The sequence below is a fragment of the Sciurus carolinensis genome, chromosome 5, assembly GCF_902686445.1.
Source record: "Sciurus carolinensis chromosome 5, mSciCar1.2, whole genome shotgun sequence".
In the NCBI taxonomy this organism is placed as follows: domain Eukaryota; kingdom Metazoa; phylum Chordata; class Mammalia; order Rodentia; family Sciuridae; genus Sciurus; species Sciurus carolinensis.
The window spans coordinates 157,459,499-157,478,556 of record NC_062217.1 but is presented as its reverse complement, the minus strand read 5'-3'; the positions used below and the strand labels follow the sequence as shown (position 1 = coordinate 157,478,556).

At 33.1% G+C, this 19,058-nt stretch overlaps 1 protein-coding gene and 1 non-coding gene across 5 annotated transcripts in view; one reads left to right on the top strand and one right to left on the bottom strand.

The window, feature by feature from the left end:
* Positions 1-19,058, bottom strand: part of Add3 (adducin 3) — a 123,951-nt gene that overhangs the window by 86,859 nt on the left and 18,034 nt on the right. The gene's annotated exons all lie outside the window — the stretch shown is intronic.
* Positions 17,725-17,827, top strand: LOC124986016 (U6 spliceosomal RNA). Its single transcript, XR_007108929.1, has one exon. It is a non-coding gene; the product is annotated as a U6 spliceosomal RNA (small nuclear RNA).

Below are 19,058 nucleotides of genomic sequence, written 5' to 3'. Positions count from 1 at the left end.
TTTAGTTATTAGCATTGTAAAATTCATTAAAGGTTTTGAACCTTAGGTTATATCTTTCCCTTGTAACTTACACTATACAATTTGGTAACCGTCATTTTTTATTGACTCTGCCAAATATGGATTATTATACTCAATACTTAGCCCGAAATACGCTCATTTTTAAGCAAAGTAATGTTCATGAAGTGTCACATACTTTATTTCTGAAATTAAGGATAATAGTGATAAGGAGCTGAGTGGTTTATGAATGATACTGTCTTACCACTATTTTTTTGTTTATATAATGCCAAAAGAATTCAGAACACCTAGGCAAGACGTTGATTCAATAGTTCAATTAGATGTTGTGAATACACCTGCCTGGATATTTATCATCATAGCTTATCCCTGTTTCTTGTCTTCTGATATTTTTTCTAGTTTGGGATCATGTCAGTATTTTAGCAATACTATGATATTAACAGCTAATATTATCAGGCACATACAGTATGTTAAAACTCTACGGTAAACACTCTACATGAATTTCACAAAAAAAGAAAAAAAATTGGCTTTGTCTCAAGGTCTTTCAGCTAGTGGAGTGAAACTCCCAGAATATGAACCTAGGACTTCTAACTATACACAAATAATATTAGCATTATCTGACAGCACTAAAATATTTTCTGACTAGGAGTTGCAGCTCAATCTTTATATTAAATGCTTGATTTCTGAAAATATATTTTTAAAATAAACACTTATATTTATATATCATTCCCCTAAACCATTTGTCAGTTATTTTTTTATTTTAATGAAAACATTCTTGTTTGAGCCTTAAAAAAACAAAAAACAAACCAAAAAACCCCAAGTCAAACAAACAAAAAAACAAAAACAGAACCCTAGTATTATATTGTACATTCTGTTTTACAACTTAAATATTTTAAATTAACAATATATAATGGACATCTATTCTAAATCAGTATGCATGATTTTCCATTTCCAGATTTTTTTTATCATTACCAACTCTGTTATAACCAACATCTCTCTATATATAACTTCGTATACTTTTTGGAAATTAAATGTAAATTCCTATAAATGTAATTGATGGGTCAAGGTGCAAGTACAATTAATCTCTAATAAATATTGACAAACTACCGCTCATAAAAGTTGAACTTATTAACACACACACATCAATAGTATGTACGTTAGAATTAAAGCTTCATCTGAAGTTTCTTTTCTAGGGTTATTTCCCTCACTCTTATTTTTGCCTACTAATTAGAAAAGTAATCCTTAAGGGAAATAAATTGGTTGTTGTACTAATTTTCCAGAAAATATTAGATTACTGATTGTCAGTGAAGGTTCCAGTTACTGAGTGTTTTTTTTTATGTTAAAAATTAAAATATCATCATGTGTGGTAGCACATGTTTGTAATTCCAGTTCAAGGTCAGTCTGAGCAACCTGGTAAGACCCTGTCTCAAAATAATTCTGGGTTCAATACTCAGTACTCCTAAACAAAACAAAACAAAATCAAGCCACAAAAACAAGTTAATAATTCAAGTACATACTATAACATAAATTTTATGCATAAAAAGCAATAATCTTGTATATTAGAGTATATGCACTAGATTCTATAAGTATTTCTAGGAACGAAGACATGAAATTTAACTGAAACACCAAAGTGACCTTATAGAATACAGATAGTTCTAATAGTAACAATCAAGATGATGTCATTGAAAAATGTCTCTAAAAAGTGAAAAGCTCTTTATCATTTCTCTCTCATACATATGTACACATACCACATTATGCCCAAGAAGAAACTGTCATTATTTAAATTCCTGTACTTAAAAGTGAATTTGAAAGCATTTTTTAATTACTTTTTATTACTACTGAACTAAACGTGAAAATGCAGAAAGATCACTAAGGTAAATTGTTGAGTTTATTTTTCCCTCTTCTGCTATGATCTTATGCTTTTGGCCATCTGGCTTGTATTTACTGTACCACTGGGAAGCTATATTTGCTCACTAACAAAAATAAAAGCTCAGTTTTTCCTTGTATTTGCATAGTTATTCGCACATGCTTTTTCTAAACCGGGTTATTTTGCCTACCTCACAAAAGACTCTTAAAGATCTCATTATTATTAATACCTTAACTCAATAGACCATGCTGTTATCTCCCTAAAATATGGTTTTCCTGCACTCTATTTGAACAATGGTTTCTTCAAATCATAAGGAAATTCCCCTATTCTACTTCAACTTCTCTGGTAACCCTGTCTCTGAATGGGTCTAGTCCCTTTCATTTGAGTCATTTTATTATAATTACATATAATCATTATAATAAAGTTTAATATATATTAATTATACATTTATTTAACAGACTATGCAATTATATATAGCCTCTGAAGTTGTTTCCAGGCTTAAAAAGCAAACTATTCAATTATTCCTTTATTTATATTTTTGATATAAGCCATGTGTTAAAATAACCAGGGCACACTAGAAAAGCATGACTCTTAAAACACATATTACAAAAAGTGACTCAGTGAAAATTCCATTCCACTGTCTTTAGGATAACAAGTGCTTCATCTCAATAATCTTCAATTGTGACCTACTGGTCACACCTGTAGCTATCACTTCAAAATCACACTGGACCTCAGCACTGTTTGAATACAAACTCAATAAAACAAAAACAAACAATAAAATTATCCTGGATTATTACAGTACTTAAGGTATTATTCTTCTTCGATTTTTGACTATATTTTCAAACCATTACTTTATGCTTCATTAGCAGTTACCATTTTTTAAGCACTTATTATGTACAAGGCACCATGCGATGAGAATTGCACACATTTTAATGCTTACCACTAACCTAATGAGGCAACTATCACTTTCAGGAAAAGAAGGCCTAGAAATATTTAGCAACTTCTCCAAAGTCACAACATTTAAGTAGCAGCATTTCAATATCAAGGTCTTTAATCACTGCTTTCCAATTGATCTATACATTTATATATAGTTTTGTAAAAAAATTTCACTTTAGATGGTATTTCATATTCTTCAAAGTTTGTTCCTGTCTCTGGAATTACATAAATGGATAAAAAGTTTATACAATTTCTTAATACAATATAATAGCTCAAAGGAACTAAACAGTAAGAGAGGCTCCTAAAACATTGTGTTCTTCCACCATCAGCAAAGTATATGTGCTAGGAAAGGTATTTGAGGTAAATAATCAGCTAGCTGCTCCTTAAATCTTGAATAGTTGATGCTCTTCCTCAGGTCTGGACTGTTTTACAGTGAGATTCCACTGGTAAGAAGATTACAGTCAAAATCCATTCCTCACCAAATGTATAGAGCAATCTTATTGAGATTTGGTTTTGTGTTACAGTTTGGGCCTTAAATTTTCCCCCAAAGGCCCATGTATTAAAGGCTTGGTCCTCAGATTGGCCCTAGTGGGAGGTGGTGCAAACTTTAGGAGGTGGAGTCTAGTGGAAAGTATCCTGGTCACTAGGGGTGTACCCTGAAGGTGACACACTCTAGGCCCTTCTTCTTCTCTCTTTTGCTCTTGGTCATGAGGTTAGCAGGTCTGTTCTACCATGCACTCCTGTTATGATGTGCTGCCTTGCTATAGACCCAGAAGCAATAGGACCAATCAATCATGGATTGAAACCTCTGAACTATGAGTCAAAAGAAACCTCAAGTAGATTACTGCAAACATTTGTTACAAGAGAGAGCTAACATATTGTGCATTGTTAGTAGAATATAAATCTTTACAATGACTACAGCACTTTCAGAAACAGCATTTGATAAGATAGCAAAATTAAGTGTAAATCACACAGTTCCATTTTGAATTAAAAGGTCCTTATTGTTGAATTTCATGGGAAAAATATCTGAAGACTATTTTCTTATTACTCGACACATATTACTTCTTTAGTATACAAATATATTTTGAAGGAGTATATTTGTTCTCTTCCCCATGATATCACTATCTCTGGAATAAAAATTTAATTGGTGTTATCAGATAGAGATGTTCTAGGAACATTTTCAATGTTTCAAATGAAGGTCATGGCAGACCTTTATGTTAGACTAAACAATAAGTTATAAAATGCTTATTTGATTCTGTGTGGCAATTTCTAGGTTTCTAGCAGATTTATTCTCTCAAAAATCATTTAATAAGCACCAAATAAGTTTGAAGTTCTTAAAACACAAAGAAAAAATATAAGATTCTTACTGTTCAAGGATCCAGTGGTTTAGTAAGTCAGAAGACAACAATACAGAATGATATATTCTCATATAAGTTTTCTCATAGGATATACTCCAACTTTAAAGTCTCAATATATAAACAAAAATTTCTTTTGTTTTTTCCTACTAAGTATCCAATACATTTTATCATTAAACTTTCTTTGCTGTTTTTTGTTTTTGTAGCAGGGATTGAACCCAGGGGCACCGACCCACTAAGTCACATTCCCAGCTCTTTTTTAGTTTTTATTTTGAGACAGGGTCTCACTAAATTGCTTAAGGCCTGCCTAAATTGCTGAGGCTGGCCTCCGGAACAACTGGGATTACAGGCATGTACCACTGCACCAGCAGGTGTATAATTTTAGACTTTTAGACAAAGAACAAAACCATATTGCTTTATCATTATTAAAGTTTTCTCTTAAAATAATTGGATGGTGCAAAGAAAGTAGTACTTGTCATTATCAGGAGAATTAGATTTTGTTCCCAAGTCTAAGAAATAAAAAAACTGATTGGAAAAAAAAATCAGATAAAACTCAATGTAAAATAACTGCCATTAATATTTTATTAGTGTTTTAATTATAAACTAATATGTTCCATGTTATTACAGAACATTTCTTGATTACAAACAGCATTTTTATTTTTTAAAATATTTTATTTTTTAGTCATAGATGGACACAATACCTTTATTTATTTATTTTTATGTGGTGCTGAGGATGGAACCCAGTGCCTCACATGTGCCTGGCAAGCGCTCTGCCACTGCGCCACAACCCCAGTCCCACAAACAGCATTATTTTAATTGAAATAAATTATCTTTCGTTTTTCAAAACATGACAGTTTTTGGTTTTGTAAAATATTCATAGGATTATTTCTCAGCTCAACTAACAGATATTTCTAAACACCTCCAACTCACTTGGGCAAGACTAGACTTTGACAAAATGAAGGAGCAAAAGTATTTTTTGTACTGGTCAAGCCTCCCAAATGCCTGAGTGCTTTACCTTACTACCACTGCTCTCACTGGTTTGCATTCCAAAAAGATAGTATAGAATTGCAATTAAAATAATTAATGGTTATTTTAATACATTTTTATATAGTACTTCAAATACCTATTTTTCTTAATGTGGCTCTAATTAGCTCACAGAATAGAAAACTCTCTTTTAATTGTGACAAGCTCTGATATAAATAATAATAATTCCTTTAAGAAATAACACTATTTAGCCAGGCATGGTGGAGCACATCTTTAATCCCAGCAGCTCGGGAGGCTGAGGCAGGAGGATCTCAAGTTCAAAGCCAGTCTCAGCAAAAGCGAGGCACTAAGCAATTCAGTGAGACCCTGTCTCTAAATAAAATACAAAATAGGGCTGGGGATGTGGTTCAGTGGTTGAGTGCCCCTGAATTCAATCCCTGGTACCCCCACCCCCACAAAAGAAAGAAAGAAAATAACACTACTTAAAAATTAAAACTGTAGAATTCTTAAACCTACAATGAAATATTCCCAAAGCATATTTCTAAAACATGAGATCCCCTTTTGCAACAAATAAAGTCATAAGATCTGAAGAGAAGGCAATTTATTTAGACGAAGAATTTCTTAACACAGGGTCTCTGAATCCCAAGAGAGACCTTGGATACACTTCAGAAAATTTAATGGAAATCTCTCAAATTAAATTTAAATGTTACCCATGCAGTTTTCTGGGGAGAGTAAATAGGCTTTATCACTTCTCAAAGCAGATCTGTGATCCCAAAAGAGTTTAAGAAGTGGTCTAACTAGACTGGAAGTTTTTTTTTTTTTTTTAAGTTGTAGGTGGACACAATACCTTTATTTATTTATTTTATGTGGTGCTGAGGATCAAACCCAGTGCCTCACACCTACTAGGCAAGTGCTCTACCACTGAGCTACAACCCCAGCCCCTAGACTGAGAGATTTAAGTACAGTTTCACTACTAGTATGTCCCTTTCAGGTAGGCAAGTACTTTCTATTGAAAACAACTTGTTGACAAATTGCTCTAACTTGTGTTATGTCCTCACTGAAATATATAATGAAGCAGGTATAAGGTTATCTTTATAAAAACACAACTCTCATTTACTTGAATTTCTTATATGACGAAGAGCCAGAGCAAAGAAAATTGTCCATAATTCTGAGCACATCTGTGGACATGTGCTGTGCATGTGAACATCCTGTTACACATAATCAAGCAGAAAAAAGCTGGAGAACCACTGATTTGAAACCCCCACCCCTATTTTACAGAAAAAGAAACAGGCTCAGAGATATTAAATGATACATTCAAAGTTACACAGAATCTCTGGTATTGATTCAATACAACCTCAAACAAGGCTGAAAATGAAATGAATTCCTACATTGTCATTTTCTTAGTCTGGATTGTGGCTCTTAAAAAAAAAAAAAAAGAAAAGAAAAGATTATACCTTGTTTTTTTCAACTAAGTTTGGTCCTTGGTGTCACTCTGCATAGATATGTTGAACAACCTCATCTGCCTTCCACAAACTGATTCAGTAAATTTCTCCTGTCATTAACTCATAGATCTGTTTTTCCAGTCCTGTCAAACATCTAGCCTATACTCCAGATCCATATGTCTAACTGCCCGTTGTGTATAGCATCTACTGCTATCCCAGTGCTTCAACCTTCACATGTTGAAGAAAATCATACTCATATTACCTACATATTCTGAGAGATACACAGAGATATCTTTGTTCCAGTTTTCTTCCTCCTTGCCAAAAAACCAGAAGTTTAACTCCCACATCCAGGTAGTGACCAATTCCTTCTGATTTTAGTATTTTTCCTCTCAGGCCAGTCTTATCCTTTCTATCCCTGAGACTCCTAATTTATTTCAGGAGAAATATGAACATAATCTCTTTAAATTCAATCTTGTATCTTTTCCATCTACTCTCAATATCACTGCCAAAATAAGATATTAAAACCACAAATCTGAACACATCATTCAACTTCTTATAAATCCTTCAGTGGCTCCTAAATAACTCAACACGGTAAAGAAATGTGTCCATGATAATCATCTTCATTATAAATCTGCTATCTGCTTTATATTGCAATGAGATTCTCAGTACTTAAATTTGCAATTAAGTATTCCTAATTATGAATGATAAACATCCAAAATTACTGTACAAATACACATATATTAACAGGTTATACTGAATTTGTGCTATGTGATCCTGCCAGTGTCAATCTGTTCAGTCATGTTTCAGGTAAGCTAACCCACTAAATCACCTTTCAGTCTTGGCAAAGGTTTAAGCCACATCACATTTTCCACTAAGCACTATATATTCTCACCCAGACCTCACTCAGAAACTAGTAATGTTCAACATATCCTTATAAGATAAAGGTTGGAAATCTGTGAGAAAGGGAAACAAAACAAAACAAAATTCCCTAATGATTTAAAGGCAGCATTAGTTTTTATGGTTGGCAAACTCTAATACGATCTCCAGTGATTCCACTCTCCATCATTCACACTGAGTCCCCTCTCACACTGTACTATGGTTGATTTAAGAGAACAATGGCAAATGACAGAAGCAAAGGTTATGTATACAAGATTAAGTTAATGAAACGCCTGCCTGTGGATTCCAGCTTTTTCCTCTCCTTTCCCTCTCCATTGGTTCTGAAGGAAGCCAGTGACCACATCTTAAGAATTCATCCACATGCAGAAGAATGAAACTGGACCCCTACTTCTTACCAGTTAAATCAACTCAAAGTGGCTTATGAAAGTCTTACATGTAAGACCTGAAACTATGAAAATCTAAAAGAAAACATAAATGCTTTATTTAGGATACTAGAATAGGCAAAACATTTTTTGAATAAGACCCAAAAACACAGGAAACAAAACCAAAAACTGATGAATGTCATTACACCAAACTAAAAAGCTTTGGCACAGCAAAGGAAATAATAATCACAGTAAACAGATAACCTACAGAATGGGAGAAAGAATTTGCAAAACCTTACATCTGACAAGGAGTTAATATCCAGAATATAAATAAAGAAGTCAAAAAACTCAACAGAAAAGAATTAAAATATGGGCACTAGACCCAAATAGACATTTCTCAAAGACATATAAAAGGTCAAAAAGTATAGGAAAATTGAAAATGCTATCACTAATCATCAGGGGAAATGCAAGTCCAAACTACAATGCAATATTGCCTTACTCCAGAAAGACAACAAATACCAGCAAGGATGTGGAGAAAGGGGAATCCTTCTGACCTGCTGGTGGGAAAGCAAATTTTTGTGGTGCTGGGAATTGAACCCAGGGCCTTGTGCTTAACAGGCAAGCACTCTACCAACTGAGCTATATTCCCAGCCCAGTATAGTCATTATGAAAAACAATATGGAGGTTCCTCAAAAAATTAAAAATAGAACTACCATATGATCCAGCAAAATCAGTATGGCAAAGAGTCATAGGTACTCCCATGTTTACTGCAGCACTATTCATCACAGTCAAGAAACAAAAACGACATAACGATCCATCAATTGATGAATGGTGTTATGGTTCGGGTATAAGGGGTTCCCAAAAGCTCCTATGTAAGTGCAGGAATGTTCCAAGACAATATGATTGGACTGTGAAAGCTGTAACCTAATCAGTCCTAGTTTGAATGGAATGGTGGTAACTGTAAGCAAGGGGAGGGGGGTGTTTGGAGAAGGTAGGTCATTGGGAACCCAGCCCTAGGAGGGCTCAAAAAAAAAAAAAAAAAATACATCTCACCTCAAACCAGCAGCATCAAAGGAAAACTTGCAGGGTGCAAATTAATGGGCCTCATTCCAAACTTAAGAAGTCAGAAAGTGTGGTAGTCTGGTTTTAACAAGTACTGCAGATGTTTCAAATCCCTGACTGGTCTAAAAGGATTCATGCTACCACTCACTGGTAATGGCAAGGAGAGAGGGCCAATGACAGGTAGCTGACAGCTCTGCAATTGTAGCTTCTGTTTAGTCAGTCAGTCTAGCTTGGATTTAAAGTTTTTGATTCCACTTGCCAGGCAGGTCCTTCTTGAAGGAGTTAAATTATCACATTAATCTTTAGGAGTCCTCATCTAGCAATATTCTTCAGAATAATGAATGTTCTAGTAAGCCTGTGCCCTATTGCTTGTAATTCCTTTAAAACATGGGATGGTGATGGCTGGATTTGGAAATGGAGGTGGAAAGGGAGTATCAATGAAGATACAGCTGCAAGGGGGCACAGAGTGGATGGACGCATTAAAGAAGAGGAAAAGCATGGATGTCAGTTACCTAGACTGTCTAACATTAAAGAAATGATGTTTATTTTGAATTTCAGTCTAAAGGAATGTCTCCCTCAAAATTCCATTTGGTATCTGATGGTCTAGTCATAAATACCACCTAGTATTATTACACATGCCATTTTTAGTTATCCAACAAATGTCAAGCCAAAGTTAATGTATCCAAATACAAGTGAAAATAAAACATTATCTCATGACTTGGTTTGGTGGTTAATGGCAGGAGAACTATTTCTTTTCTGGTAGGAGGTTACAATGTATAGATTACATGTCCCCAAATATGAAATGCAGTTGATTGTGCTGTTTTGGTTTAATTTACTTAATTTATGTACTAGCTTACACTTATAAGCTTGTCTATACTTAGTATTTTCTATTACTCACAAAATAACACAACTTTTCAGCTTTTCAGTCTGAGATGATTCAGGATCCATATTTAACTGTAATTTTTTAAAAAAAATATTCTCAGCTGTCATTTTTAAGGAATTAGTGGAAAGCAAAGAAATGCTTAAAATCCTTGATGTATACTCAGGTTACAGACTCTAAATCATAGGTTTTGGTATAGATGAATAATTCATATATCCTTAGCATATCATTGCTGAGTTTAAACTTCAAAACCTCATTTAATATAATTGATTTTAAAGCAGTATCTCAGATTATTGAAATCTTTGGTTTGTCTTTTTGTTCAAAAGAAAACAATTACAGACTAGTTTAATTCCACTAAAACATCTTCTTAATAGTTGAATTTAAAATAACTAAAGTTTAATTATTATGAAGAATATATAATTTAAATTAAAAAACAGCTTGCTAAAGAAATTATCTATAGGAGGTAAATGTAAATTTCCTTTTTTTTAAAAAAAGGAAATTTCTATTTACAAAAGGTATTGAAATGGCCCAAGTGTATGTCAATGTTAATTCAGACATACCCCCATAGAAATTAACATTTCTATGTAAAATTACCTTATAAATACTGATTTTAGAACACAAATATTTTCCAAGCAGAGGTATTTTTAACTACCAAATACAATTTTTTTGTGAATTTTCGAGAATCATTACAAATACAAACTCTGAAATCTGTCAACTCATTACTTAAAGGCACATTCTTCCAAAGTGTGCTCTAAGAAATAGGAGTTTAACTACAGGGATTGATTTTACTAGAGAGATTGCTTTCTATGGTCTAGTAACATATTTAAATAGAGACACAATGAATTTTAGCAAGAAAAGATAAATCCAGTATTTAACAGCAGTACTTCTTCATTTGCTATGCTCTTTTTAGAGAGATGGTACAAAGTAGTTTTCTATGGCTCCCCAGTAACCTGGAGGCTGAGGCAGAAGAATCACAAGTTTGAGGCCTATCTGGGCTACTTCTCAAGACTCTGTCTGAAAATAAAAATAAAAAACAGCTGGGGGTGTAGTTCAGTGGTAGAGTGTTTGCCTACCATGTTCAACGCCCTGGGTTCAATCTCCAATACTGCAAAAAAAATAAACAAAAAATAAAAATAAAATAAAATTTCCAAACATATTTGAAACTTCTTTTCCTGAGAAATCTCTTGGAATTAATGATCTGCATAACAGTGTAGGAAATGATACTTTGGGGCATGAGGTTTCATCAGGTGAAAATGACAATGTATTATATTATAAATGGTTAATAAAGATCTATATTAGTTCTTCAGGTATAATCCTCATCTATGATCTTTTCATTTGTACCAAGTGGTCTCTGGCTAGGCCAATCTACCTTAAAACCTTAAACAGTAGGAGTTTCCAGCTTTCTCTATACAGGAAAGTTATCAGGTTTAACCCACCTGTACTTTAGTTTTTTCATGTTCATAGACACTAATGGAAAAGGCAAGTTATGATCCCACGAATTCAAAGTAGAAATCAAACACAATTGAGACAGCACAATGAATTTATTGTCCTTTCTGTTATTTTGTAAGCTTTCAATGGTAAAAATACAACATAAGCCATGAAATATTTGCACTATATGCAAGTTTGTGCTTACACACATTTTAATACAGCATTTGAGAATTTTTAAATTAAAAATTAACTTATTTTTTGAAAGTAACTACATCTCAGGAACACTGCTCCCACAATGAAATCCTGTTCTTCAGAAATGGACCCATCTGATTAGTACAACTGGTCTGCCAGCTGGATGAATTCCAAATAAATTTTTAACCAGCGCTTGGTAAACTATTCCCATACCCAGCATTTTACATGGCACACACATTAAAGATGCATTCTGGGATTGCCCTGAGACAACTGCATACTAACATGAAATGTATTTGGTTTATACTTTTTATATTAAATTTGATGGATTAGCAGTTTAAACAATACATCAAATATTATGTTTGAATTCTGCACACATCTATTCTGTATTAGTCTGTTGGCATCTAGCACTCGATTAGGAAAGCCTGCCATCTGGTAGTTATAGCAACCCTTCACAAACTTGGTAGGAAGTTGAAGACCATGAGCCTCAGGGAAATGCAAACCAAGTTTATTACTATGAATATATCACAATCTTTTTTTAAAAAATAGCTACAGGGCTTTATACTAAAAGAAACATCATGTGTACATACATTATATAATTGATTTACACAAGTCAAGTTTTAAAAGGGTTAAAAGGATGAATGACTAAGTTAAATAAGTAATTAGGGCCGCATTACCCTCACCCACAAGGCTGCCACTGTCTCTCTTATAAAGCCTAGGGATGAGAGCCAAATTGGCGCTACTTAAATTGGTCATTTAACTCTCACTTTTCTTAATCATAATGTGAATGTTTTTGAGTACACATTTTTTCCTCTCCAAGTTTCAGGTAGGCAATATTTCACATAAAAAATAAACAATTAGGGCTGGGGATGTAGCTCAGTTGTTGAACACTTGCCTAGACTATACAATGCATGGGTTTGAACCCCAGCACTTAAAAAAAGAAAGAGTAAACAAATAATTAACCATATAAAAATAATGACATGTACAACATATGAGCATAAACAAGGTATTTTCATGATCTTCTTTAATCATAAAGGAAATCAGAATAGAAAGACAATGATTGTCTCATGTTCTATAATTTCCTAAGGTTACAATCAGTGTAATGTAACTAGATACAGCACCTAGTCAGAAATTTTACTTTCTTCTTAATATATCAGTTTCTTGCCTGAAATAATAGTGTCTTACGTTAGTGTTATAATGTACATGTACGTACATAAAAAGGGCTTTGCACTTTGAACTTGCCCAAGTCTCCTTGCTGTCCACCTCCTCAGTCTAGTTTTACTCTTTGAACTTTTTTGTTCTTCCTTTTCTCTCCTCATTTTTCCCAGGTCACCATCATTTGCTTGAGGTTCAAGTGAAGGCTAAAGTGGGTGAGTAAATGCAGCATCTGGTCCTCCAGAGCATTTATAAATTGTGAATCTATCTATTCTAATTTAGCATCTAGCATACCAACATTCTTAATGTAAGAAAGTCATGGGCATGGCCATTAAGAGATGACCTAGGATTATATAAGACTCATCCAGCTCATTATGCTTATTCTATTATTTTACTTCAACCCTCTCTGTCTATAAAAAGCCCCTTCCTTATATGGTAGGTATCTGAAGCCTAAGGTTTGATACTGCTGGCATTCAGGAGACTCTTCTCGTATCTCTTCCTGAAAGCATCTGAAACATCTTTTGTTGATTGATTTTCAAGGTGAGAAAGATGCTCTTTCACAGGCTTTAGATGATCTTTACTGCTCAACAGGCTGTCAACTTGTCTCTCTTGAAAACTGCTAAGTAAATTATAAAAGTTCTCACCACAGAAAATAAGTATTTGAGGTAATGTACATGTTAATGAGCTCAATTTAGCCTCCCCACAATATTCATATATTTCAAAATATGTTGTATACAATAAATATATACAATTTTGTCAATTAAATTTTAAAATGAAAGCATAAGTCTCTTCATTAATGTCTGGAACATGCACTAGATACCAAAGAGGAAAGGAAGATGGATTGGATTGAGGGCAGGGGGCTAAAGTCATCCACCAAGACAAAAGAAATCAACTCGAGGACCCTAAGAAGCTATTAGTCAACACCATTAGGCAAAAGACCCCATTATATACAGCACTCCGCTCCATACTAATGGACACACATAGGAAGTGAAAAACATGATGACAGCAGCACAATACTAGTTCAAAGAACATGGTTCTAGAACCAGGCAGATTTGGTTGGAATTCTGATTCTGCCACTTACTAGCTGACCCAGGATAAAGACAAATATCTGAATCTATTTTTTCATCTTATAGTATAAATCTTTCAGAACTGATGAGAGGATTAAGATTTTATCTAAAAGACCTGGAAGAGTTGGGTGTGCTGGTACAGGCCTATAATCCCAGCGGCTTGGGGGGCTAAGGCAGGAGGATCATGAGTTCAAAGCCAACCTCAGCAAAATAAAGCGCTAAGCAACTCAGTGAGACAGTCTCTAAATAAAACACAAAATAGGGCTGGGGAGGTGGCTCAGTGGCCGAGTGCCCCCGAATTCAATCCCTGGTACCCCTAAAATAAAATAATAAAATAAAAAAAAATAAAAAAAAATAAAAAAAAATAAAATAAAATAAAATAAAATAAAATAAAATAAAATAAAATAAAATAAAATAAAATAAAATAAAATAAAATAAAATAAAATAAAATAAAATAAAATAAAATAAAAAAAAAATAAAATAAAATAAAATAAAATAAAATAAAATAAAATAAAATAAAATAAAATAAAATAAAATAAAATAAAATAAAATAAAATAAAATAAAATAAAATAAAATAAAATAAAATAAAATAAAATAAAATAAAATAAAATAAAATAAAATAAAATAAAATAAAATAAAATAAAATAAAATAAAATAAAATAAAATAAAATAAAATAAAATAAAATAAAATAAAATAAAATAAAATAAAATAAAATAAAATAAAATAAAATAAAATAAAATAAAATAAAATAAAATAAAATAAAATAAAATAAAATAAAATAAAATAAAATAAAATACCTGAAAGAGTACCTGGTACATGGCAGGTGACAAATGAATGGTAGCTATAACTTTACTTTTTAACACCTATCTTCAAGGAGTAGTTACTCAAGAGTTAGCACAGAAGCATTAGACACAGTAGACAGAGCAAACTTTTCCTTTAATCTCATGAATTAGGAGAGTTAGAAAAAGAAGTAGTTACTGCTTTTAGGCAACAGTTTTCAGAACAAAAAACCATCCCAGCCAAGTCAGCTGCAGTAATTGAAGCTAAAGGATCCTGAGGGAGAATCTGACTAAACTTCTGCAAGCTCCCAACAGTAAGAACACACCATAAACTCTCTTCTTTATGACAATATAAAATGTATTCAATAGAAATACAATGTAAGCCACAAATACAAGCTATATACAGGCTTTTAAATTTTCCAGTAACCACATTTAAAAAGTAAAAAGCAGGAAGTTAATTTTATACATTTTATTTAATGAAATATCAAAAGATTTCAACCACAATCAATATAAACAACTGAGTTATTTTACATTCTTTTTTTGTACTAAGACTTCAAGATCCATTGTGTTTTTTTACAATTACAACACATCTCAATTAGTACTAGTCACATATAAGTAGTCAATAGCCAAATGTAGCTAATGGCTGTCAGTACAGAGGTGGAGCTCTGCAGTTTTGGCACCAAGCCTCAGCCCAATCCAGAGAATATATCCTTTGGGTGAACCTAGATCCTAGCCACTTAAAATCATCTCACAAATATTTTTTAGGTTTGTCTTTTCAGAGATTCTAGTTGTTCAGATTGCTATAATAGTAAGACACCTGTATACCAAATGCTCACATATTATGACATATACAGCATGACATGTTGGGAGCTGTAGAAATTGGTGAAGGAATGCTAATCACATCAATCAACGTCATTCCTTGATTGCTCATTAGTAGAGTATATTCCAATCAGTCACCTTCAAAACTCCACAAACCTGAAAGAACTTTTAGTAAATTAGACCTCCTTAGGGGCTGGGGGTACCACTACAATAATGTAAAAAAAGATTTGAAAATTTTAAAAAGTTTTTAACATGAGAAACCTTTATTTCTGAAGTGTGGTGATACTCCATGCATTTAGACAATCATACCTTTAGTTAAGTCTGTTAAAGTTTAACTAAACTCTAAACAACTTTCAATCAGGTAAGAAAAGTCTGTCATCTGGTTTGCTTTTTTTTGTGATTCAAAAAAAATACTTTCCAAGTATGTAAAATGCAAACAGATGCTGTTGGCAAAGAACTAGATTCTTAAATGTGATTGATTTCCAGGAACATTACCAGAGATTAGGCCTACACATTGGTGAGCGTAAAGCTTTGTAAAGTTCGTATCTAACTTCATCATCTATGCAGAGCTCTCCAGAATTTCAAATTGTCAAAGTAAATTTCTAAAAATGCCAAAAAATAAAAAATACATGTGATTAAAAATTCCCACCTCCTAGATACGTGCAGAACACATCTCATAGCTAATGGCATAAAAAGCCCCCATTCTATCTAAAAATATGAGTGAATGTTAATGGTTAAATAAGAATTATATGCCATTTGCTTTATAACATGAAACTCACTCATCAAGTGGCTGTTTTTTTCCATTTAGAAAAAAAGTTTCCCTTAGTTCCAATTACTACACAAGTTTATAATCATCAAAACTATTACTGTGTAAATTAACTTTCAAAGTAGATGTAAAATGTATTTAAATTCCAAGTTGCAATAACTCCTCTGATAAAACTTATAACTGAAACAAATTCAGAAACCAACAGATGCTATTAATCAATGGAAAAAACACACGGAGAAAATTAACAAAATTAATTTCTTACTATTTAAACAAAGCAGGAATATGAACAATTCTATATCATTACTTTCTGAACCTTTCCCATAATAGACATAAATTAAAACCTCAATTAGCCACAATGCTTAGAGACTAGTTTATTCTGGTTAAATGCTGAATCCCTATCAACTTAGTAAATGGACTGTTTCTTTAATATATTCCTACATTCATTTTAGGCTTGCCTCCTTTCTCTTCCCTTCCCACAAGGTAGAATACAGGACAGGATACAACCAAACAGCAAATATTAAGTCAATGACTCTTTCTGGCACCCCTGCCCCACCTCCATGTACTGGGAATTGAACCCAAGGGCTGCTCTATCACTGAACTACATCTTCAGCATTTTTCTTTTTTTCTTTTTTAATTTTGAGACAGGATCTTATTAAGTTGCTGAAGCTGGCCTTATTTGTGATCCTCCTGCTTTAGCCTCCCAAGTGGCATGCTCAACCATGCCTGATTTAGTCAATACAACTTTAATAAGCATCTATTATGAACCATATAGTACACATATGACATACTTTACATGTTATCTCATTTAATCTTCACAGCAATTTAAGAGATATTTTTACCTCAATTCTACAAAAGAAAAAAATTAAAAGGCTCAGAGAAGGTATCTAATTTGCTGAAGACCAAAAAGATTCTACAACAGATTTGATTCAAAACTTGTCCGTTCTGTACAACCCAACACTTCCTTTTCCAACCTGTCAATCCTCACTTAAGGATAACCAAATGAACCTGCCATCTCAAGTTTTCATTCAATAATATTTGCATTTCTTTGGCAGTACTAGCTTTTGATTAACACATTATAAAGGTAAAAATGGTTAAAAACTAAGATGACCAAGAATGATTTAAAAGTAGATTACTTCTTCTATACTCATAGTAAAACCAAATGCAACTATATTTTATTCAAACACTAACCATAATAATGTAGTTTTTCAGTTCCTCAGAAGGAAATAGAAGGCCTTACTCTGAAGAGATCAGGTTATCCTGAAAATTGCCTTTGAAAACTGTCATGAAACCAAATGCCATAGCAAAATACAAAAAAAAACAAGAAAATCTGATGGATTTCAAAGTCGTTCATATGATGCAGAACAGATAAATTATATTTCTGATGGTTAAAAATCTTATTGATAAATAAGCTTAATCAAAAAACTAGATTAAAATACTAATGGTTCTAACATGACAGATTTTTTTCCTTCACTATGCCTTATGTAAGGTCAACTTAGTTGAAAATAATGGAAAATTAGGGTCATAAGTTCTACAATCTATTTCACTTAAATAAATAACCTAAAACTTAACTTTTTCTTTTTCATTGGAGCAATAGAACTGTTTCTCATTTAAATATATTCCTTTCCAAAAGAAAAAAAAAATGTCAAGGCCGCCAAATACATTCAGTTTGAATTTTCAGTATAATGTTCCTAAACATGTCAGGAACATTTACCATGTACATGATCTGCTTCAGTGGTGAGCATGCTAAAATTAGAACAATACACAGAAGATCAGCATGGCTTTTTGTTAAGAAAACAAGAAAGTTCATGACACATTCCAGATTTTTAAAAAACACTTCAAAACTTTGTACAATTCAATGACATTAAAAAAAAAAAAAAGTAAAATAGGTACCAACTATTTGCTGAAAAGGAGCCACAAATCCCTAATAGATCAGGATCTCTAACTGTCCAAACTTTGCTCTAGAAGTGGTCAAATGGAATTCTGGGGAAATCCCTCACTCTAGGACAGCATGAATGGAGTTAGGATGGCTGATAATGTGACACAGCAGAAAAAGCAGGGATTGTAAATCAGTCATCCCAGTTGAGTCATGCCAGTTGAGAGTCATGCTATAAGCTGCATGTTGCCTCAAACATGTCACTTCAACCAGACAGATCCTTTGTTCAAAAAATGAGTTAGAGGTTCTAAAATTCTATGAATTCCCATCTTTACTCCTATTTTTTCAAATTTAAGAGTTTAGAAAATTCCCACTTACACCCATATTACAGAAAGACTGAGGAAAATGCATACCTCTAGCATCCAAAGAAACGGGCACGTCTAGGGAGCCTCTTTTATTACTGTTAAGGTAAACTTCCTTTAAGTCATAAAGACAGAAGTTGGCTAGCACCCCTTTCAGGATCCCACCTCTCATAATTATCCAACACTCTCTCTCTCTACCCACTGCCACTAAATCTCCATAAGCTGGGTGATGGGTGCCCTCCAATTATAATGAGGTTGTGGTTATTTACTTTAAAATAATCATTAAAGGTTCTGTACCTCTCATCTCAACTCTTAGGGCTTGAATGTCAAATGGATGGCCTTTGCTGCATCCTAATACAGACCTATGTAGAGTTTCAAATTACAATACTGACTAGCTATAGGAATAAGATTTTGGGTCACCCAAAACCTTAGTTTTATTTTTTTTTTAAATCAAGGAATACAGGGGTATTATTTGTAGTATGAGTAAAAGATGATTACAGTAACCATATCCCACTTTCCATACCTCTGCCTTAAGTGGAAGGGAAGTTGGGAAAGGAAACAAAGAGACAATGGATGAGGGAACCAGTTAGGAGAACACAGCTGGTTATCTCCCCAGGTTATTCTGGGTCTACAGTTTTATTTCTATGCAGCAATTCATTTACCAGGTGTAGGCAGGCAAAGTCAAGATTCAGGAACTTAGATATAAACAATGAAAATGTTTGGAATAGATACAAGAAGATCTGGGTGATTTAGGGATGGAGTGACAACTTACTTTTCAAAGTTATATTCCATTGTGCCTGATGGATTTCGTTCCATGTACT